The sequence below is a fragment of the Schistocerca piceifrons genome, chromosome 11 (assembly GCF_021461385.2).
Source record: "Schistocerca piceifrons isolate TAMUIC-IGC-003096 chromosome 11, iqSchPice1.1, whole genome shotgun sequence".
NCBI lineage: Eukaryota > Metazoa > Arthropoda > Insecta > Orthoptera > Acrididae > Schistocerca > Schistocerca piceifrons.
Window position 1 is genome coordinate 57,747,386 of NC_060148.1, and position 25,995 is coordinate 57,773,380.

Below are 25,995 nucleotides of genomic sequence, written 5' to 3' on the forward strand. Positions count from 1 at the left end.
ATACATGTAGACATGTGTACATCTTATTATATTGTCAGTATTAGGAAACGCCTTCCACATGAACCTACGAACACAAAGACCTAGAAGAGTCATTTAAAATTAATAAAAAGTACATACTGATTTAAAGTTATATAATGATTGGAAAGTCAGTCCCCCAATAAAAAAAAACCATGCATTTATGCTGAATAACACCTTCTTTAGCAGTCTTGGCTAACAATTCACAAATATTAGACACAACACACATTCCAGTTGATTGGTGCTCGAGTACATTACCCAGCATCTCTCACAAGATGACTGATGGTACAGCCATACACGAGTGTGGGGAGTGGATCTGACGACATCTTTCAGCTTCCTCCTTAGAGTTCTCATCACACGCTAAAACGGATAAGTAATTACCTGTCTAGCATTCACATCACATCCTGAAACATTATTTTGTGTACTTACTATGCTGTTCAATACCTCCTTCGCATCACACGAGATATGTTCTCCTTGGATATTTTTCATAGTCGATGATATGGGATTTAGGTCAGGTGTGATTAAAACGTATTCACGTATGAAACATTAATAAACAGAGTTAAATGCAATAAAAAAGATTTACACACACTCTCATACACCTTTACCATCATGTCTCTTCTTTCTCCTATCCCCCTGTTTTTTCATCATCTCCATAACATATTCTTTCCACACTTGTGGAGACAGAATTTTACATGGTGGAAAATCAACATTTTCAACATTCTGCAATGAAACATGATTTCAAATGGTGAAACACCTGTTGAACAATTTTGTAAGCTATTCATAATATCCTCAAAGTCATTGACATAATCTATCCAACTGGTATGATTCTTACTACAATATGTTCTAAACGGTCTTCCAATCTCTCTCATATCTTTATGCAGGGTTAGTCAAAGGATGATACACCGAGGTTAGAATATGCCATAATTTGGCATGATCAACAAAATCTTTCCAAGCTTATGATGTAAGCTGAGAACCACTATTAATGAACTTCCAAAATACATCAAGCACCACAAAAACATAACAAATCTATTCTTAGACTTAGGTGAAGGATCATAAACGTCCATAGACATGAGGTCAAGATTACTATTAAGCAGTATGTTTTGCATTTCGCCTCTACTTGGTTTGTTACTTACCTTCACTCTTTGACATCTGTCAATCTTATTCTTGACTCTTCTTCCTATGTTATAAAAATAGATATTTTCCTGACTCTTTTGTGTGTGTCTGGTTGTTCCACAATGACCACACTCTCATGTATATAAGTAATTAAAGTATCAATAGACTGTTCTGGCCAACATAGTTTCCAATCCTGTGAGTCAGTCTTATGTCTCCTGAATAAAACACTCTTGTGTACCTTATAATACTGTTCTGTCTTTTCTCCTTCTTCCATACCCAACACGCTCTTAACCAATTTCCAATTTTGATCATGATTTTGATACCTACTGCAAATTTTCAAGATCTCATTTTCCTCTTTCACACCTTTCAAGTACATAATTTTAAACTCCTTTTCTCCTTCTCCAAAGTTGTTAGATGATTCATAAAGAAAATTAGAATCCTTATGCTGAAGGACAAAACTGAAGGCAGTCAAGAAAACAATAATAGATATATAAACTTAAGAGAAATATACAAATCTGAAATTAAAGCAGCAAAAATGAAAACAAATGAGAAGTACAGGGTGATTCAAAAAGAATACCACAACTTTAGGAATTTAAAACTCTGCAACGACAAAAGGCAGAGCTAAGCACTATCTGTCGGCGAATTAAGGGAGCTATAAAGTTTCATTTAGTTGTACATTTGTTTGCTTGAGGCGCTGTTGACTAGGCGTCAGCGTCAGTTGATGCTAAGATGGCGACCGCTCAACAGAAAGCTTTTTGTGTTATTGAGTACGGCAGAAGTGAATCGATGACAGTTGTTCAGCGTGCATTTCGAACGAAGTATGGTGTTAAACCTCCTGATAGGTGGTGTATTAAACGTTGGTATAAACAGTTTACAGAGAATGGGTGTTTGTGCAAAGGGAAAAGTTCTGGACGGCCGAGAACGAGTGATGAAAATGTAGCACGCATCCAGCAAGCATTTGTTCGCAGCCCAGGAAAATCGACTCGCAGAGCTAGCAGAGAGCTGCAAATTCCACAATCAACTGTATGGAGAGTCCTACGAAAACCTGAACGTCAACTACCCGAGGCGATGGATCGGCCGCCAGGCAGCCCGTGACAGAGCACTTCATCACTGGCCTCCAAGAAGCCCTGATCTTACCCCCTGCGATTTTTTCTTATGGGGGTACGTTAAGGATATGGTGTTTCGGCCACCTCTCCCAGCCACCATTGATGATTTGAAACGAGAAATAACAGCAGCTATCCAAACTGTTACGCCTGATATGCTACAGAGAGTGTGGAACGAGTTGGAGTATCGGGTTGATATTGCTCGAGTGTCTGGAGGGGGCCATATTGAACATCTCTGAACTTGTTTTTGAGTGAAAAAAAAACCTTTTTAAATACTCTTTGTACTGATGTATAACAGAAGGTTATATTATGTTTCTTTCATTAAATACACATTTTTAAATTTGTGGTATTCTTTTTGAATCACCCTGTATATTTTAAATTATAAAAACAAATGTAAAACTGCCTGGAACATAGTTAAAAGTGAGATAAACATGGGAAAGGAAGAAATCAGTAACCCAATAAATTGCAACACTCCCAATGAACACTTCATAAATTCTGTAAATACCCATGTACCAAAAAGTAACGATTTAACTGATGCAGAAGCTTTCCTTTCACAATCACAGAATAAAACAAATAAAAGATTTAAATGGAGTAGAATAATTGCTACTGATATAAATAACTCTGTAAACAAGTTGAACAACTCTAGAACAGAAGACTACTATGGATTCAGTAACTTTGTCATAAAGACTATAATTAAGGAAATTAGAACTCCTTTACTCTACCTTGCAAATAAAAGCCTTGATGATGGCATTTTATCTGATTGCCTTAAAATTACGGTTACACTCCCCATATACGAAAAGGGTGACAGAGAAATGCCAGATACCTATAGACCAATATCAATTGTCCCTATACTGGCCAAACTCATATAGAGCTGCTCACACACATAGATTTACATGTATTTTGAGAGCAATAAATTACTTAATGACAGCCAGTTTGGATTTAGAACTAATGGAAGCCTGGTAACTGAAACCCACAATGCTTTTGAAAGGAAACTGACCACCTGTGCTACACTTGTAGACCTAATCAAAGCATTTGATTCACTATCACATGAGATAATTGGAAAAAAATTGTAATATTATGGTACTGCAGACAAACCACTTAATTTGATTAAGTCATACCTAAGTAACAGGCAACAGTTAGTGTATATGAACAATGAAAGGTCATATCTAATGAAAATTAAGAAAGGTGAGAGTATGCAAGAGATGGTAAACAAACATAATGACCTATTTGAAAAATGTAGGGTGTGGCGTATTGCTAACCAGTTATGTATAAACAACACAAAAATTGAGGAAATTTATTTTAATATAGAGGTATGGAAAGAAGAGAATCAAAGTGTCAAACTATTGGGACTAAAAATAGACCAAAGGCTCTCATGGGATGACCATATAAACTATCTGACAGGCAAACTTGCTTGCTTGATATTCCTGCTGTATAAACTAAGATATTCTATCAGTAAAAGTTTATCGATGCTTTGCTACTATGCATTCTTTCATTTACAGCTTCAATATGGGATTCTGTTATGGGGTAATTCACCAGGCACAAACTGTGTATTCAAATGGCAAAAAAAAAGCAATTAGGTGTATACAAGGATTGGGTCCAAGAGGAACCCGTAAGGAGCACTTCTGTATATTAAACATAATGACCCTCCCAAGTCTCTATATGTATAACTGCTTGACATACATAAAAGAAAATATACAACAATTTACACAGAGAATGAATTTACATTTGCACAGCACTCGAAACAACTGCATGCTTGATATACTGTCAATGACACACAACAGTCACAAACACGTAAGTCTAAAGTTATACACTCCTGGAAATTGAAATAAGAACACCGTGAATTCATTGTCCCAGGAAGGGGAAAATTTATTGACACATTCCTGGGGTCAGATACATCACATGATCACACACATAGACACAGGCAACAGAGCATGCACAATGTCGGCACTAGTACAGTGTATATCCACCTTTCGCAGCAATGCAGGCTGCTATTCTCCCATGGAGACGATCGTAGAGATGCTGGATGTAGTCCTGTGGAACGGCTTGCCATGCCATTTCCACCTGGCGCCTCAGTTGGACCAGCGTTCGTGCTGGACGTGCAGATCGGGTGAGACGACGCTTCATCCAGTCCCAAACATGCTCAATGGGGGACAGATCTGGAGATCTTGCTGGCCAGGGTAGTTGACTTACACCTTCTAGAGCACGTTGGGTGGCACGGGATACATGCGGACGTGCATTGTCCTGTTGGAACAGCAAGTTCCCTTGCCGGTCTAGGAATGGTAGAACGAGGGGTTCGATGACGGTTTGGATGTACCGTGCACTATTCAGTGTCCCCTCGACGATCACCAGTGGTGTACGGCCAGTGTAGGAGATCGCTCCCCACACCATGATGCCGGGTGTTGGCCCTGTGTGCCTCGGTCGTATGCAGTCCTGATTGTGGTGCTCACCTGCACGGCGCCAAACACGCATACGACCATCATTGGCACCAAGGCAGAAGCGACTCTCATCGCTGAAGACGACACGTCTCCATTCGTCCCTCCATTCACGCCTGTCACGACACCACTGGAGGCGGGCTCCACGATGTTGGGGCGTGAGCGGTGTGCGGGACCGTAGCCCAGCTTCATGGAGACGGTTGCGAATGGTCCTCGCCGATACCCCAGGAGCAACAGTGTCCCTAATTTGCTGGGAAGTGGCGGCGCGGTCCCCTACGGCACTGCGTAGGATCCTACGGTCTTGGCGTGCATCCGTGCGTCGCTGCGGTCCGGTCCCAGGTCGACGGGCACGTGCACCTTCCGCCGACCACTGGTGACAACATCGATGTACTGTGGAGACCTCACGCCCGACGTGTTGAGCAATTCGGCGGTACGTCCACCCGGCCTCCCGCATGCCCACTATACGCCCTCGCTCAAAGTCCGTCAACTGCACATACGGTTCACGTCCATGCTGTTGCGGCATGCTACCAGTGTTAAAGACTGCGATGGAGCTCCGTATGCCACGGCAAACTGGCTGACACTGACGGCGGCGGTGCACAAATGCTGTGCAGCTAGCGCCATTTGACGGCCAACACCGCGGTTCCTGGTGTGTCCGCTGTGCCGTGCGTGTGATCATTGCTTGTACAGCCCTCTCGCAGTGTCCGGAGCAAGTATGGTGGGTATGACACACCAGTGTCAATGTGTTCTTTTTTGCCCTCTCGCAGTGTCCGGAGCAAGTATGATGGGTATGACACACCAGTGTCAATTTGTTCTTTTTTCCATTTCCAGGAGTGTATAATAAACTGCCACAATCAGTCAAAACCCTCATCCTCTTTAAATTTAAGGAGGTATTAGACACATGGCTTAAAAATAAAACATACTGCTCAGTTGAAGAATATCTTGGAAGTAACTTGGAAGGAACATATAAAAAATGAAATAATGAAACTATCATTAACTAAATGTGTAAATTTGTACAGTTAATTCTTGAACATAAACTGTATAATGATTATTCCCGAAACTGTCTGATTAGTAAGAAGTCTATGTTTTTATATGTATTTATGTATACGTAAAATTATGATGTGAGTAAAATGTACAAATTACTAACTACTAAAAAGATGTATGTATATGTATGCATAGTGTATAATGTAAAAATTAGTAACGACTATACTTTTATGAAATGTGTAAAATGTATTTGACGAAGCCAATTGTGTGGTAAACATGCTGAACAGATAATAAATAAACATATGAAACATGAAACTTGCTAAAGGTAGCCTTGACAAAGCATCAGCAACTATATTGTCCGTGCCCTTAATGTATATGATTTTATAATTAAACTGCTGTAGAAACAAGGCCCAATGAGTAAATCTATTATGGTACAGTTTACACACCTGAAGATAACGTAATACTTTGTGGTCAGTATAGATGATGACTTTGTGACCTAGTAAATAATTTTTAAATTTGTTGAATGCCCATTGTACAGCCAAAAGTTCTTTCCCTGTAACAGTGTATGTCTTTTCATGTTTCTGCAATACTCTAATAGAAATGCAAGAGAACTATGCTCAATAACACCATCAACCCTCCTGAAATAAATGAGCACCCAATTCAACATCACTACTGTCTGTCATAATACAAAAGGGAAGAAACAAATCTGGTCTGAACAATATCTGACTTGGACACAACTGTCATTTGATCTCACCAAAAGCATCTTGACACTCCTTATTCCAATCCCAAATTGTATTCTTCAAAAGTTCACACAAGCATGGTGCATTCAAAGCACGGCTGCTACAAAATTTTCTATAAAATCTAGTTAACCCAAAACATGATTTAAGCCATTTTTTATTGTGAGGTGGGGAAAAATTAGCAACAGCATCAAGATTCTATTTATCATGTGCAATTCCATTTTCAGATATAACCTGTCCTAAAAATTTAACTTCTTCCACACCAAATTTACACTTACCTGTTTTCAAAGTCATGCCTCCTGATTCTAATTTTGAAAACACATCTCTTAACACATTCACATGTTGTTCCCAAATCTTTTCAGCAGCCAAAATGACATCAACATGCACAACTAATTTTGAGCTTAACTCACTTCACTTCTCATGGCAGAATCCAGACCTCTCATGAATTTAGCCCAAATGGCACCACACAATATTGAAAACACTTACCTCCATACAAAAATGCTGAATACTTTCCACAATTAATTTCAGGTGGGATCTAGTGAAATGCAGAGGTCAAGTCTAAACTTCTCATGTATTTTACATAATCAAATTTGTGTAACAGTTTGTCCATGTTCTCAGGATGGTAATTCTCTCTGATAAGAAATTTATTAAGATGCCTAGACTCCAAAACAATTATCACTTCACCATTTCTTTTCCTTTCCACAACTAAAGGAGTATTGTAAGCACTCCAATTTCTCTCTATTACACCCCATGTTTCATTTTCTCAATTTCATTATCTACTTCTTTTCTTGATGAAAATGGTATATTATATGGCTAGAGAAAGAATGTTTGATGATCTTTAAGGTAAAGCATGCACTGATAGCCTTTCACTCTCCCTGGTTTTTGGATAAACACATTTCTAAATCCAATAACAAATTTCTAAGTATGTCATTAAGAGTTGTAGTTTCATTTACTTTAGAATCCACTGCACTTTCAAAATCCTGATCCTCGGTCTCATCAAAATCTATATCATCATCAAACACCTGGTACTTACCTTGGATCACAAAGTTTTGCAAATAGTTACAACTTTTCTCACAGTTAAAGATGCAGAAATTAGTTTCCAAAACAAGTAATTCTTTAGCGTTCCATCCAAAACAAGCCTCAACTTTCACTATCAATCCATACTGAGAATTATATTTTCTTTGAAACTGGGTATCACTAAGCATCAGTGTTCAAAGGTCATGCCTTCTATCCTAAACATTAAAAGTACCTGAGATTTTACCAATTTGCTTTGCTTACCTGTAGCTCCTCTTATCTTTACACCTACAATGGGTATTTTCTCAAAATTCTTACTATACTGGATTTTGTCTCTAAATTGTTCAGATATACCACAGTTTGGTCTACTTGTATCAGTCAAACAGTTCCGTTCCCAGTGATCAATCATAATCTTGATGTATGGACAGCCAGAATCTGAATCAAGTAAAAGATCACTTTCAATTTCATCAAATGCTACATCTATACTGTTTTTGGAGGCTTTTATCAACTTTACTGGTATCATAGTATTACTTTGGTTACACATGTTGTCAGGTAAAGATTGAACACACTGAATGGGTTCTATAGCACAATTAACATCACTTATTACAGAAGAAACACAAAGTATATTACTGTCAAAATTACATTTCCTACTTGGATCTTCTTTCACTTTATTCCAATGATTTGGATACAAATTTTGACTAACCACAGCTAACTTATTCCAGAATGCACATTTATCTACAAGAGCATCAATATGGTCCCAAACAAATTTCAAAAAGTTTTCACCTTTATTCTCTAGCCTTACAGATAACTCACCTTTACTATTTGGATCATTACTCTGCATTACATTAACGAAAAACTGCTTTGACTGGACTGGTACTCCAAGACTTTCACTTACATCATCACAAACATCACTTACCTTACCTGTATTCACAAACAACTCTGAAGCATCATTATTCTTAAATTCTGCAAAAACCTGAAATTTGTCATCATCTTCACCATCATCATCATATTCTTCCAAAACTACATCAATAACATCATTAACAACACAATTCTCATCACTATCAAAGTCACGTGCTACACCTACATTAATTTGCAGTAAGCTACCAGTCTCAGACTCACCAACCTTAGCCATTTCACAGCTGTCATTCACATCTACATCATAAACACCACCTAATTCAGATCCAATGCAATTATTAACTGTTTCACATATATCAATAACATAGTTTTTTGACCATGAGAAGAAATCATTAGTACCTACTATATCAAAATTCTCATTACTCTCAAATTCTGGTTTGTAATTAGTATCTACATCATCGTAATCAAACAAAGTATTTCAAAACTATTGATCAAAACATAAACGATAAATCTGATGTTCCTTCTGATTAACTTCAGATACGTGCGCTACATGATTAATACTATTATTATTGTCTAAATGTATGTGTAAATTGAGGGTCCTGTACTACTTGTGTCTCCTCACCCCAAAACTGTGGAACTTCATTGAGGCAGACCATCGTTTCCCAAATAGTTGCCTGTATGATTGTTTCTCCTGTTATATTGCCCATGGTTACCCCCATTATTCCTGTTCTGATACGGTTCAAAAATTCTGTCTCTATTACCATGTTGACCATGATTAAAGTTACCACCATCTCTATTTTTGTAGTTTTTACCATTGTGATCTCTATCTACATCTACATGTACATGGATACTCTGCAAATCACATTTAAGTGCTTGGAGGAGGGTTCATCGAACCACCTTCACAATTCTATATTATTCCAATCTCGTATAGCACGCGGAAAGAATGAACACCTATATCTTTCCGTACGAGCTCTGATTTCCCTTATTTTATCGTGGTGATCGTTCCTCCCTATGTACATCGGTGTCAACAAAATATTTTCGCATTCGGAGGAGAAAGTTGGTGATTGCAATTTCGTGAGAAGATTCTGTCGCAACGAAAAACGCCTTTCTTTTAAAGATGTCCAGCCCAAATCCTGTACCATTTCTGTGACACTCTCTCCCATATTTCGCGATAATACAAAACGTGCTGCCTTTCTTTGAACTTTCTCGATGTACTCCGTCAGACCTATCTGGTAAGGATCCCACACCGCGCAGCAGTATTCTAAAAGAGGACGGACAAGTGTAGTGTAGGAAGTCTCAAATGGCACTGAGCACTATGGGACTTAACATCTGAGGTCATCAGTCCCCTAGAACTACTTAAACCTAACTAACCTAAGGACATCACATATATCCATACCTGAGGCAGGATTCAAACCTGCGACCGTAGCGGTCACGCGGTTCCAGACTGAAGCGCCTAGAACCGCTCGGCCACACCGGCCGGCTAGGAAGTCTCCTTAGTAGGTCTGTTACATGTTTTAAGTGTCCTACCAATAAAACGCAGTCTTTGATTAGCCTTCCCCACAACGTTTTCTATGTGTTCCTTCCACTTTAAGCCTTAATCGGAATCATGGGTCATTTTGGACCCACCGACAACAATAAAACTGCCTAACAATGGAAACGCGCGGAGTTCCTGTTTCGCGTGCCAGTGTCATCTCAGTACATTGTAGAGATGGGCAAACTGAAACACGTAACTGTTTCGAAACAAATGAAACAGTACAATGTAATGTTTCGATACGCTGTTTCGAAACAGTGAAACAGTTTGTGCTTTGTAATCTAATAAACCTAGACATTTTATCATCTTGAATATCTACTGTATAGGTATGTCCATATAAACACAAATGAGGTGCGAGAGCGCTAATCATATCGCAGAAAGTATGAAACTATCACTTAGGCGTCTTGGCAGTTTCGTATTTCATGCAGCAAATGCGCTGCTTGCGTGTCGTGTGACTTTCATACTTTTCAATTGGCTGAGGACAGCCATAGCTGAAGACAGAAGAACCACCACGAACGGAACTGGAGGTGGGAGCGAACTGCAGAAACAACGGATATGGTACTGGGATTCCCACATTCTGCTAGTATGGGAATATACCCATCCTGCTAATTCCCATGCACACAAAGGGAATCATTGTGGATAATAGGCACAGTGACTATAGACTCACAAATAATGCCAAATAATTCTAATAAATAACAAAATATAACAGAAAAAGTTTTGTCTTTCAAGGTGTTTCGAACCGTAACTATAAATTCACCATGCTTCCCAGCCCTTCCCGTTCACCATTACACTATCAGTGATATGTCAAACAGATTGCTTGCAATTATACCTACATTAAATTTATGTATATGTATAATAACTGTCACTCTACGCCTTTTTTTTATTCAAAATGTTCCAGGCTTACTTGCGTTTCTTAATATGATTACTGTACTTGAACAGAGAAACGTATGTTATAAAAAAAGTGTAATTTAACTGAATGATTTTCACATATTTATTATTTTGAATGTGAATAGTATGCGTCGTTTTATTCTTTGGTTAATGTTTATAAACCAGATGTTACGCCATTTCGGAATAGGACAGTCATCTAGAAACGAAGCTTTATTTTCGGATATCTTAAGCTTCATGCTATTGCTTGTCAAAACGATTTCGACGCTCTTGAAAGTGTTTCACGAAGTGGTATGTTGTGTTTCAGTACCTGTGCCGAGCCCGAATCTCGTACGACACAGAGCGGAATGAAACATCAAATGGCTCTAAGCACTATGGGACTTAGCATCTGTGGTCATCAGTCCCCTAGAACTTAGAACTAGTTAAACCTAACTAACCTAAGGACATCACACACATCCATGCCTGAGGCAGGATTCGAACCTGCGACCGTAGCAGTCCCGCGGTTCCGGACTGAGCGCCTAGAACCGCTAGACCACCACGGCCGGCAATGAAACATCACTGTTTCGATACAATCAGTCCGTTCCAAGCACAGGTGGACTGAAACAGCCTTATTTTGAAACAACGATACAGTTTCTGTGTCTGGCTCGAGATCGAATCTGGTCCGGATATCCATGAGAGGGGTGGAATGAAACAGCACTGTTTCGAAACAGTGAACCACAGCCGTTCCAAAACACTGAAACAGTTCCACGTATCGATACACTGTATCGAAACATAGAAACAGTAGCCAAGTCTAGTACATTGTGAGGTGCACCAGGGCCCGGGAGCTCGCTGCTTGAAATTTACTAGAAGTGGAGGTAAGTGCCATCGCTGGGTCCAATTTGACCCGCGATTCCAGATACGGGATTTTTGAAGTCAGTGTATACCGATTTATTTTGTGGTGTTTCAGGCACTTTATTGCCACAATGCAGCGGGGCCTCACTGAAAAATAAATCTGTGAACTATAATTAGACGAAAATTATTCAGACTCCAGAATCTTTAAGTGATTTTCAACCTTGTGATGAAGAGAACATAAGTGACGATGAAAATACACAACAAGAAATTTCTTCTGATTCAGGTAATTCATCATCTGATGATTCAGTAGAGAGAGATAGCTGGCTGTCAAGTAGTGCATATTTTCGTGGCAAAAATCGATTCAAGTGGTATACTCATCCACCGCTAGGTTCAGAGTCAGAAGCCACAACATCTTCACTTACCTGCCTGGTCTCATCGGTACAGCTCGTGAAAAACGGAACATGTCACCAGTTGAATCACGGCAGTTGCTCATATCAGATGAAATTTTCGCAATTATTTGCACTCACACTGATCAGAAAATAACAGAATATTCAGAAAGCTATAAAACTAATGCTACTTACACTAACCATGTGAGTATTATGGAAATGAAAGCATTCTTTGGGTTGTTGCTATTATCAGGTGTATTCAAATCTGGCCATGAAGATATAGAAAGTTTATGGGCAACTGATAGAACTGGCCGAGATATATTCAGAATAACGATGTCGGTAAAGTGATTTATGTTCCTGTTATCTGCTTTGAGATTTGATGATGTGAATTCTAGGGAAGAAAGAACTAATGATCGCGCTGGTCTCGTCTCAGAAATATTTGGAAATTTCATTCAGAACTGTCAGCAAAACTATAGCTGCTCAGAATATTTGACACTTGATGAAATGCCGGCCGCGGTGGTCTAGCGGTTCTAGGCGCTCAGTCCGGAACCGCGCGACTGCTACGGTCGCAGGTTCGAATCCTGCCTCGGGCATGGATGTGTATGATGTTCTTAGGTTAGTTAGGTTTAAGTAGTTCTAAGTTCTGGGGGACTGATGACCACAGCAGTTAAGTCCCATAGTGCTCAGAGCCACACTTGATGAAATGCTTTGCCCTTTTAAAGGGAAATGTTTTTTCAGGGTTTATATGAAATCGAAGCTTGCAAAATATGGCATCAAGATTATGTGCCTTTGCAACGCTAAAACACACTATTTATACAATGCTTTTATCTATACGGGCAAAGCTATCACTAATAAAACAAACCAACTCTCAGTTCCAACACAGAATGTACTGCAGCTTGCAGAACCTTTCTTTGGAACAAACAGAAATATAACTGCTGATAACTGGTTCTCTTCTGTTTAGTTGGTTGACAAACTGATTGAAAATGGTTTGACCTATGTTGGAACGATGCGCAAAAATAAAAGGGAAATACCACCAGAATTTTTAGCCAATAAACGACGGGTGGTAGGATCTACATTATTTGATTTTGTGAAGGATAAAACATTGGTATCTTATGTCCCAAAAAAAATCGAAACGTAGTGGTAATCTCATCAATGCACCATGACAATTCAGTCAATGAAAGCAGTGGAAAACCTGAGATAATTGAATTTTACAACAGAACAAAAGGTGGTGTTGATACATTAGATCAGAAATGCGCCAATTATTCAGTCTCTAGCAGAACTCAACGATGGCCATGTGTCATTTTTTCAGCAATATTGAATATTGCGTGTACAAATGGATTCGTATTATGGAAGGCATCAAATAGTGGAAAACGTATGAAACGTAATCATTACGTAAAATAAATTGGACTGAATTTGATAAGGCCATTTATCACAGAAAGGAAGATGGATTATTCTTCATTTTCAGTAGATTTGAAGAGTAGAATTGATAATTTTCTAGGGGCAGCTGATGAACCACAAAACGACCTACGACTAGAAAATTCACCTTGCAATCAAAGTAGCTCATGAAAAAGACAAAGATGTTATTTATGTGGTCCTAAAGCTGACAGCAAACACAAAAATGTGACAGATGTCTTAAATTCATTTGTAAACGACATGCAGAAAAAAAAGTGTTGTGTACCAAGTGCCATTGTTAGTTCAGGTACTGATGTAGATAACATTTGGACACTTCCAAGTTTCGTTCTCATTATTTTTGTTTCTGAATGATAGCATAAAGAATCCCTATTTATGTTAGGGGGAAGTTATGAGAAACCCCATGCTATATCTAGGTTTTTTAATCTAAGCCTTTTTTGTAATCATGTAGCATTCCAAAGTAAGGTACTAGAAATTCTTGTAAAATATGAGACGTAGGACTTAAAGATTAAAAAATAATACTATGAAAAATTTTTGCTGAATAAAAGTTGATTTATGTTTGAAACAAAACTTATTTTAATACAATCATTACATATTTACATATGAATTATATCTTTTATGGGGATTATGTTGAATTTTTTGACCCGCGATTCCAGTTATGTTTGTCAAAATATCGATTCCGGTTAAGGGTTAATTTGTTCGTAATTGTAATACCTACTTATTTAGTTGAACTTACGCCTTTTAGATTAGACTACTTATTGTGTACCGGAGTTTAACGAGTTCCATTTCTCACACTTTTCGTTATTTAGGGTCAACTGCCACTTTTTGCATCATTGAGGAATCTATTCTACATCGTTTTGTAGTTTGTTTTGATCTTCTGATGACTATTAGTCGATAAACGACAGTGTCATCCGCAAACAACCGAAGACGGGTGCTCAGATTATCCCCCAAATCGTTTATAAAGATAAGGAACAGAAAAGGGACTATAATACTACCTTGGGGAACGCCAGAAATCACTTTTGTTTTACCCGATGACTTTCCGTCTGTTACTACGAACTGTGACCTCTCTGACAGGAAATCACAAATCCAATCAAATAACTGAGACGGTATTCTATAAGCACGCAATTTTACTACGAGCCGATTGTGCGGTACCATGTCAAAAGCCTTCCAGAAATACGGAATCGATCTGAAATCCCTTGTCAATAGCACTCAACACTTCATGTGTATAAAGAGCTAGTTGTGTTTCACAGTGACGTTGTTTTCTAAACCCATGTTGACTGTGTTTTCTTCGAGGTAATTCATAATGGTCGAATACAATATATGTTCCAAAATCCTGCAGTATATCGACGTTAACGATATGGGCCTGTAATTTAGTGGATTACTCCTACTACCTTTCTTGAATATTGGTGTGACCTGTGTAACTTTTCAGCCTTTGGGTACGGATCTTTCGTCTAGCGAACGGTTGTATATGGTTGTTAAGTATGGAGCTAATGCATCAGCATACTCCGAATGGAGCCTAATTGGTGTACAGTCTGGACCAGAAGACTTGCTTTTAAGTCATTTAAGTTGCTTCACTACTCCGAGGTTATTTACTTTTTGGTTACTCATGTTGGCAGCTGTTCTCGATTCGAATTCTGAAATATTTACCTTGTCTTATTTTGTGAAGGTATTTCGGAAGGCTGTGTTTAGTAACTTTGCTTTGGCAGCACTGTCTTCGATAGTATCTATGGTACACGCTTCTTTCTACTGCCCTGTCAGGTCTTTGTACTAAATTTCACTGCAACCTTTCTGGTAACCTCCTTTTTAGTGCATCAATTAATGTCATTTCGTTAAATGGGCTGTCAAGGTGTGCTAATTTCTTAAGTTGAGTCTTACAGAACTCTTTCAGTGTACCATCCCTATTCCTATAATTTGGATCATTCAGAAATTCACTTTTAATCCTCCCTTGTTCAGCTTCTGACCAAAATTTCTTTAAAAAACTTTTTTCGAAACTTTGGCATGTTTCCCACTGACTTAAATTCAGATTTACCCAATACAGAGCTTAATCTGCAAGACATCTTTTCACAAATTTAATCTTTTGGTCTTCACACGTGCGTGACACAAAACTATCTCTACGGTGGTGTAGAAAATCCACTGGGTGTAAATTGTCTGATGGAAAACTTTTTATGGGACTATTGGACCACGCAATACCATTATTTGAATATAGATTGTTGTGAACGCAATTTTCCTGAACTACTGAGATTTTTTATCTAAAACGTTTCCATTAGTTAGCATACTGCTTTCAACATTTAAAATTTTTTGACCTAAACTACTGAAGTTCTGATCCATATTTTCCGCTACAAGCTGCTGCTGAGCTCTGACGTAATTAACATTCTTCTCCTGTTGCGAAAATTGTGCAACTAACTCATTTTCGTAAACAATAAATTTGTTTTCTAAGACATCGATATTGTAATTCACACTTTTTAATCCCTCTGACAAACCATTGTTTAGTTCCAAAACCTGATTACTAAGTTGGTCCTTTTGGTATTGTACCCTGTCCATTTTATCATTGTTTTCAGTTCGTATTTCTGTTAACTGATCAGTAACTGCACTCAGTTTTGCCAGAATCAACTTCAGTTTTAACTGTTTCTTTGCTTTCTACACTTTCACTTGGCTTAAAAATGTCTTGGCTGGATCTTACAGCTTTCACATCTACATCACTACCCTCGTCTCTATTCATTTTCCTGGCAATCACACGAGTCCACCAAAAACATTAACTTCACAAATAGTTTGCACTTATCTTTTCTGATGTCCTTCATCATAGTTTTCAAGTTCTCTTTCAATTAATCCGATCCGTCATTGTTGACATCATATGAAATTCTCGTCGCTGTTGATACGACTTTGTTGGGCTGCTCTATAGTCTTCTTTCTTAAGATGATTGGAGTTTTATAACTATAACTGACACGAATTATTGTTCTTTCTTCTTCTGCAACAGACAAAACTTCGTTATCAGTCAACAGATCACAACTGACTTGTAATCTTATCCTCCTACATGTCACCATTAAAATTCTCATTTTGCACAAATTTTGAAAACTTCGATAGGAGTAAGATTAAAAAATAAGTAGTTGTTTTTCTTCTCTTGATTATCTCGTTGTTGTGGTCGATGCTGGCTCAAAACCTTTTGTGTGTAGGAGTGCATTCTTGCTGCTGAAAATTTTGATTTAACGTTGTGGGTTCTTGAAGATGAAATAACTGATGAAGAGTTGCTTGTTGCTATGAATATTTATTTTATGCTGTAGGAACCCCCTGGTGACACAACTAAATTGCGCAGTGGACTTCAGCATTTATTCTGTGAAGAATGTTATTTACGATATGTTTATTCTTTGGTTTTGTCCTAGCGCTATGGCATCTCTTTTTATATACCTTGGCTTTGGTATTGTTCCTGTGTTCAACTACATGCATAAATAAAGTTATAGTCTCCAACGCACTACTGTCTGTCGAAAATTATTATTAATTAGCCTCAGTGGCTTTAGTGGTGACCCCAAACACTGAAGATAAGGAAAATTACGATGTACAAACAAGAGAATTTAGCGACTTCAGAAAGTTCACAGAGGAATGAAGAGCTGCAGCTCATGAACCTTTAAGAACAGATACATGAGCAACTTAAAGCACTGAAGATAGCATTCGAGATGACTATTACTCCAACGTCAAACACGCATGTGGCCGTACAAACCAACAGACCAACTGAAGACATGCAGCACGTAAAAAATCGAACACCGTAGTTCCTGCCGGACAAACTGCAGCTATCGCTTGCAGTGATTGAGCTCACGTTTGCCCAAAGCAAGATTCGTGATGGGCAGATGAAGTTTGCGATAACTGTGAATGCGCTGGATGCTAGAGCAGCAACCAACCGCAGTAGAAGGTGTAATACTCCGACATCCAGCACAACGAACGTACACGGCGTTGAAAAATGTATTACTGACCAGAATGCGTAAACCGTCGAATCAACGCTTAAAGAAGAAGCTGTAGGCGACAGGACACCGTCGGAATTTTGGAGGCACTTGCGTCGGAAGTGATAGCAGCAACAGGCATGCGGACGTCAACAACCAACGCAAGAACTAACACGACAGGTGATGTTATTGCAGCAACAGATCTCACAGTTGTTACAGAATGAAAACTGCAAGGCCAACGGCGAAATTCAACAAGGATGGGTATGCTGGTACCATTAACGCTTCGCGGAAAGAGCAGTAACGTGTTGGCAGCCACGTGCGAACCCAGCCGAAGGCGCAGCCGGCCGCGCTAGCACAGGAGAGCGCCCGCAGCAACGATGCGAGGTCGACGCAGACTACGGACGGGTGAGCAACGTCAGTGATTTTCTTACCACCTCCAAAAGGCTTTATGTCAGAGATGTCAAGTCGAACTGTTGCTACCTAATAGAATCGGGATCCGACGTGAGTGTGCTCCCCTTTACTGACTATCAAGGAAGTAGTTACAATTTTCAACAACAGATAGCGCTGCAAGTGATGTGAAAGATATAGAAGACAACGCAGTCTGTGGGTGCGCCATTCTGTGCGTCGTCTTTCTGCTGTAAGCATGTGCTGTTCACAACGTGCAAGTGTGCTGTAGACAACATGGTTTATTCCTTAGAACAGAGGATTTGTCTGGTGTTGGAATTCCACCGCCTAGAACACAGTGTTGTTGCAACAAGACGAAGTTTTCAACGGAGGTTTAATGTAACCAAAGGACCGAAAAGCGATACAATAAAGGATCTGTTTGAAAAATTTCAACGGACTGGGAACGTGACAGATGAACGTGCTGGAAAGGTAGGGCGACCGCGTACAGCAACCACAGAGGGCAACGCGCAGCTAGTGCAGCAGGCGATCCGACAGCGGCCTCGGGTTTCCGTTCGCCGTGTTGCAGCTGCGGTCCAAATGACGCCAACGTCCACGTATCGTCTCGTGCGCCAGAGTTTACACCTCTATCCGTACAAAATTCAAACACGGCAACCCCTCAGCGCCGCTACCATTGCTGCACAAGAGACATTCGCTAACGATATAGTGCACAGGATTGATGACGGCGATATGCATGTGGGCAGCATTTGGTTTACTGACGAAGCTTATTTTTACCTGGACGGCTTCGTCAATAAACAGAACTGGCACATATGGGGAACCGAAAAGCCCCATGTTGCAGTCCCACATCGTCCCTGCATCCTCAAAAAGTACTGGTCTGGGCCGCCATTTCTTCCAAAGGAATCATTGGCCCATTTTTCAGATCCGAAACGATTACTGCATCACGCTATCTGGACATTCTTCGTAAATTTGTGGCGATACAAACTGCCTTAGACGACACTGCGAACACCTCGTGGTTTATGCAAGATGGTGCCCGGCCACAAAGCACGGCCGACGTCTTTAATTTCCTGAATGAATATTTCGATGATCGTGTGATTGCTTTGGGCTATCCGAAACATACAGGAGGCGGCGTGGATTGGCCTCCCTATTCGCCAGACATGAACCCCTGTGACTTCTTTCTGTGGGGACCCTTGAAAGACCAGGTGTACCGCCAGAATCCAGAAACAATTGAACAGCTGAAGCAGTACATCTCATCTGCATGTGAAGCCATTCCGCCAGACACGTTGTCAAAGGTTTCGGGTAATTTCATTCAGATACTACGCAATATTATTGCTACGCATGGTGGATATGTGGAAAATATCGTACTATAGAGTTTCCCAGACCGCAGCGCCATCTGTTGTTGAAAATTGTAACTACTGTAATTTCGAAAGTTTGTCTGCCTGAAAATGTACTGTTGTCCCAAGCATATTGCAACAAACGGTGTATTTCTATCGCTGCTCGTTTAGTTTTTATTGCCGTTTCAAATATATCGGTCATTTTTGAAACACCCTGTAAGTCGCCCATTGTTGCTCATGGCAGACTTAAAATCGAAGTCACTTTAGGTTTCTCACAAAGCTGTCATTGGACCTTCATTCTGGCAGAGGTGTTAGAGGCGATATTGGGTGCAGTCTTTCTTTGTGACATGCACATTACCATAGATCTTGCTAATGCACGGATTAAACGAAATCGAGAGGCAGTAGATGGCGTCACGGAACGTGACACTTACCACGCTGGCAAACATAACTGTGATGCGGTGTCACAAGCCAGAAATGATAACACCGTCGCAGAAAAATCTGCAGTAACTCACAAAACTGTTCACCGCATTTACACCACGCCTGGTGAGCCAATACATCAACGACTACACAGGTTAGCACCCGATCGGTTCGTGGCAGCAAAAGCAGAATTCGAGGCATTACTAGCATAAAGTGTCATACATAGATCCGACAGCCCGTGGGCGTCACCCATACATTTGGTAAAGAAAAAATATGGGTCGTGGAGACCATGCAGCGATTACATCTACATCTACATCTATATCCATACTCCGCAAGCCACCTGACGGTGTGTGGCGGAGGGAAGTTAAATGCACGTACTATACCAGATCGTTACCCAGTGCCTAATATTCGCGATTTCACAAATCAATTAGCTGGGGCAACGATCTTTAGCATTATTGATTGTAAAAAACCTTATCACCAGATACCAGTCGCAGAAGAAGACATACCAAAAACAGCAGTTACAACACCTTTCCATTTGAAACTTCCTGGCAGATTAAAACTGTGTGCTGGATCGAGACTCGAACTCGGGACCTTGACTTTCGCGGGAAGTGCTCTACCGACTTTTTTTTTTTTTTTTTACTTTTTTTCGTTATCGATCGTTGTGTTTAGTCGTTGCGGACGTCGCAAGACATCCTGTTCAAGTTCGGTGGTTGATCCTTCCACTCAGTTTTTTATTACAGAGGCCAACCGGCTCTCTGACCGAACACGCTGAGCTACCGTGCCGGCTGAGCTACCCAAGCACGACTCACGCCCCGTCCTCACAGGTTTAACTCCGCCAGTACCTCGTATCCTACCTTCCAAACTTTACAGAAGCTCTCCTGCGAACCTTGCAGAACTAGCACTCCCGAAAGAAAGGATATAGCGGAGACATGGCTTAGCCACAGCCTGGGGGTTGTTTCTAGAATGAAATTTTCACTCTACAGCGGAGTGTGCGCTGATATGAAACTTCCTGGCAGTTCTGCAAGGTTCGCAGGAGAGCTTCTGTAAAATTTGGAAGGTAGGAGACGAGGTACTGGCGGAATTAAAGATGTGAGGACGGGGCGTGAGTCGTGCTTGGGTAGCTCAGTCGGTAGAGCACTTGCCCGCGAAAGGCAAAGGTCCCGAGTTCGAGTCTCGGTCCGGCACACAGTTTCAATCTGCCAGGACGTTTCACATCAGCGCACACTCCGCTGTAGAGTGAAAATTTCATTCTACGCCTTTCCATTTCTTCGAATATGTATGAATGCCTTTCGGGTTATAGAATGCAGCTCAAACATGGCAATGATTTATTGATGAAGTGTTGTGCGGGTTGAAAGGATGCTTCACGTACTTTGATGACATATTACTCTCATCAGCGACGGCAGAAGCACACGAGAAGCAACTGTCCGCAGTGTTCGCCCGCATAAACCAGTACAGAAAAATATTCAACAAATCAAAACGCGAACTGCGAACACGGCAAGTGACGTTTCTAGTATATGAAGTTTCGGCGGAGGGCATACGCCTGCGAGAGGACAAGGTAGCAGTAATCGACAACATGAACCGCCCCGAGACTTACCATCAACTCAGAACATTTTTAGGTGCGGTAAATTTCTATAGACAGCATTTGCCGCGAGCTGCACTAGTACAAGCGCCCTTGACAGACGCTTTCGCACGTAAAAATGCAAATCGCACGGAACGTGGACATGGAGAGAGCATTTCAACACATAAAGGCCGACTTACGAAAAGCAGTACTCATTACTCATCCGGTACCAAAAGCACCTCTGCCAATAGTAGTCGATGCCAGCCAAGACGCGTTGGGAGCCAGACTGCACCAGAAAGTGAACGACAAATGGTAGCCTTTGGCTTTTTTCTCACGAAAACCTACAAACCCACAAAGGAAAAAGAGTACACATGACAGAGAACAATCAGCGATATATGAAGCTATCTGGTATTTTCTCCCGTATGTAGAGACAAGAGCATTTACTGTATACATCGACCATAAACCAATAACCTCTGCATTCAGTAAGTCGCAGGATAACATTTCTCCACATCAATTTCGCCACTTAGAATATATCAGTCAATTTACTACAAATATCAAGCGTTTCAAGGGAGCCGAAAACATAGTCGCTGATTCCCTGTCATGGGTCTCGGTTATTTCACAAACCACAGACTAAGATAAATTAGTCGCAGCACGAGTTAATGACACACAACTCCAACAGTTCTTACATGACGTAACAACCGGACTTCAATTACAATTAATCCAGCCGGTGGGCGCGAATGTGAAGATATGGTGCGACATAGCTACGAACAAATCCAGACCTTTCATCCCAAGACAACTATGGAAAGAGGTTTACGACAGCATAGATGGACTCAGTCATCCAGGTAGCAGAGCAGCTATCGAACTACTCACGAAACATTTTGTCTGGCCGAGTATAAGGAAGGATTGCCGCGGTTGGCTAACAACATGCATGCTGTGCCAAAGGAACAAGATTGGATGGCATGTACAGAAAGCAGTTGAAGATTTTCCCCCAGTAACAAAGAGGTTTTCCCACGTTCATTTGGACATTGTGGGCCCTCTACCACCTTCGGAAGGTTGCAAGTATTTGTTGACATTGGTGGACCAGTATACAAGATGGGCAGAAGCTTCTCCACTATCAGACCTTTCAGCAGAGTTGGTAGCTCGAGTATTTTTGGCTTCTTGGATATCCCATTTTGGATGTCCACTATACGTGACAACCGATCAAAGAAGACAATTTGAATCCTACTTTATTCCAACAATTAGCCAAGCTTTATGGATTCCGCCGTCACCACATCATCGCTTATCACCCAGCGGGCAATGGCATGTTTGAGCGGTGGCACAGGACATTAAAGACAGCATTGATGTGACATAAGGACAGCTGGACTTCAGCATTGCCAGTGGTGCTGCTAGGTCTCCGAGCGGCCTGCAAATCAGACCTAGGTGCATCCACAGATGAACTGGTTTACGGAGAGAACTTCAGGCTGCCGGCAGAATTTTTCGTTGAACCACCGGAAACGACAGCGAGCGACATGCCTTACGTCTTACAACAAGCCCGCGACCACATGGCACAGCCACGACCGACACCTGGTACTCGACGTGGCGCCAACATGCCATTCATTCACAAGCTACTTAGCGACTACCCTTTTGTGTGGCTGAGGATGGGCGCTGCACACGAACACCTCCTCAGACGCCATATACTGGGCCGTATAAAGTAGTCGCGGGAGATGAACATACGCCGCAGATAAATCATGACGGGAAGTGACAAACAGTTTCCACTGAGAAAGTTAAACCGGCGCGCATGTGGCCACCAGCAGACGAAGAAAATCAAGACACTAGTGAAGAACCGCCACCTACACAATATGACGAAGAGGTGTTACCCGCAGAGAGCAACACGCCAAGCTATAAGCAGGAAACCAGACCGGAAGACCCACTGTTCTCAGAGAAGTGCTCTAGGGCGGGCTGAATTATAAAATACAAGTATCCTTATGTGCCCAGAGATCCCATCTACAAAAGGGGGGCTGTGTAGGAACCGCCTGGCGACACAACGAAATCGCACAGTGGACTTTGGCGTTTGATCTGTGAAGAATGTTATTTACGATGTGTTTATTCTTTGGTTTTGTTCTAGTGCTGTGCCATCTCTTTTTATATATCTTGGATTTGGTATTGTTCCTGCTTTCAACTACATGCAAAAATAAAGTTATATTCTCGAACTCATTACTCTCTGTCGAAAATAATTATTAATTAGCCTCACTGGCTTTAATCCCATTCTTCTAAATCACATCGACTTTATTATTTACACATTCAAAAAACCCATAATTACATTGTTGCTGACAAACTTACAAAAAGTCTATTTCCATCAGAGGCATGCCCACTATTACTTACATTCTGCAGTAGTGGTGGGCAGGAAATCGCGTATCTGTTAGAAATCACAGTGATTGAGAAGTCACAGATATCACAATAACAACTTTACAAAATCTAACTGCGATTTCAGTCACAGTTAGAAGTCGCAAGTAGCATTTCACATTCAACGCCGTGAGCCATCTGTTGGCCGATTTCCATACTCCTTTCTGCGATTTCAGTGACAAGTCGCGGCTAGAAGTCACAAGTAGCAACTAAAAAGCGCAGTTAACAGTGCCATCTGTTGGCCAAAGTTCGTACTACGCTCATCTCTGCGACACGCTATCGAGTCCAACTGCGATTTCTGTGACAAGTCGCAACTAAGAGTCGCAAGTAGCAACTAAAAAGCGCTGTGCCATCTGTTGGCCAAAGTTCGTACTACGCTCATCTCTGCGACAAACAATCGAGTCACGGCCGCCTGTATTAGAGGCCGGAGTCGTCAAGCTGACAACGTCATAGCCTGTGACGTCAGTAGGCCGGCTAGCGTGACCAGCTAGTCCGAGACTGAAGTTTAGATTTCGTCAAATGCAGGCGACGTGTCAGATATAAATACGCAATCACGTATTACGCCGACTTTATGTCGGAATTACGCATTTTATTCTCGTTTCCTTGCAATGATAAAGTTTTCAATAACTCACATGTGCTTCATAGCAGTATATTATGACGTTTCTTACCCGTGATTTGGAGATACAAGTTCAGCAAACAATTTTGTGAGATGCCTACTAACATTATTTGCAGACTTGCAATTATTTCAGTTTGTTATTTGAAATGTATTATCATGTCCCTTCCTATACAAATGACAAACTAATATAAAAGTTTCTGACAGCTGCAACATATCTTTCACACCTTTGTATATGACGGTGGCATAATAATAATAATTTTTAACGAACGTTTTTTGTGTATTGTTCATTAGTATGTTAGATTTTTTTTTAAATCACAGGTCATACACAATCTATTTAAATACTTTCACACATCTTTCTGAGAATGAACTGGTGACCTTGCTGTAGGATTTGCATAAGAAGCATGACTGAAATTTATCAGTGCATTAAAGTTTATTTCATAGTGGCCACCTCCTCCTTGCGAGTACTAATCAGAGCATTTAAGGACTGAGGTTGTGGGTAAGAAAGAAGTTTCATAATTTTGTGTCAAAAGTTATGTAATGCTTTTAATTTTCTATTAACTCCCTCCTTCTTGGAACATATTAAATGATCATTTTGGAGTTTGGTATAATTATTTAACAAAATGTTACACATAATGGAAACCAGCTTTTTGTAGATATCCGTAAGTGGCCTGCCACAGAGACATGAATCTGTTACAAATATTTGCAGAGAAACATGTGATTCAACTCCTTGGTCAACCAGATTGAGTAGTAACTGCTTTTAATTTTGACAAGTGAGGAATTTTGTTTTATACTCTTCAGATATTAAAAGCTGCATAATTGTATATACAAAAGTGCCAATTTCCACAACAATATCTGATGGCACATTCAATCCACTTCGGATATTTATCTGTGGTGTGTGTGCCTAAAACAAAATCAGTGCATGTTGTACAACTGAGCAATTGTGCTGCATAACCACAAACATACAGAAGCACAGATTGGTGTACATCAACATATTCATTGCCTATGTTGTTCAAAACACTTACAAACGGATTCACGTCAACATCCATAGACATTACATCTGAGGTGCTTATGTCGTTCATTATTTCTGGAGAAAATTTTACTGGGCCATATTTTGCAGACTTTATTCCGAAAACACTCATTATACGCAACTTCTTTTCAGATTCAAATACCTGCATTACAGAAACATTGTAGTTTCCACCCGATAATTGACGATACCTACTAAACTGTGATTCCAAATTATCAATTTGTAGTTTTCCCATCAGAAGATACTGCATCCCTACACCACTGAAAGAATATTCAACAACTTCTGAAATGACAGAAGTCCAGTATAGCATAATTACACTGAAATGTCAGATAAAACAGACACCGCGGAAGTACGTAAACAACTGCTTCCGTTCGCTACCTTATAGCCACAGCCATGCGGTAGGCCTTAACGTAACGTTGCCACATTTCAGTCCTCTGGCCTCTAATACAGGCGGCTGTGATCGAGTCCAACTGCGATTTCCGTGACAAGTCGCAACTAAGAGTCGCAAGTAGCAACTAAAAAGCGCAGTTAGCACTGCCATCTGTTGAGCAAAGTTCATACTACGCTATTCGCTACCGAGTCAAACTGCGATTTCTGTGACAAATCGCAACTAAGAGTCGCAAGTAGCAACTAAAAAGCGCAGTTAACATACTTTTTCTAGTGCCATCTGTTGACTAACGTACGTACTTCGTTATGAGAGCCTTGTGCCTCACGAGATCGATGTGCTGTTTGTGCAAATGAACGGCTTATTTCAATAGTGGCACAAGTCCATTTTTGTTCATTTTGAGATACAGAGTTGTAAAGTTAAATGAGCGCTGAAAAATCTGCAGTTGAGATACCATAAATATTCAAGCATATGGCTTCTTGCTAGAGATGAACTTTTATTTATGTTTGTTTGGATCATTAATTTCAGAAGCATTATAGACAGAAAAGTGGAGGTAATGGAATTGTACCACTATTGAAATAAGCCCTTCATATTATATGACGACATGCACATTCAGCATCAGTTATGGTTGGTCAAATACTGCTGTGACTGTGAATGT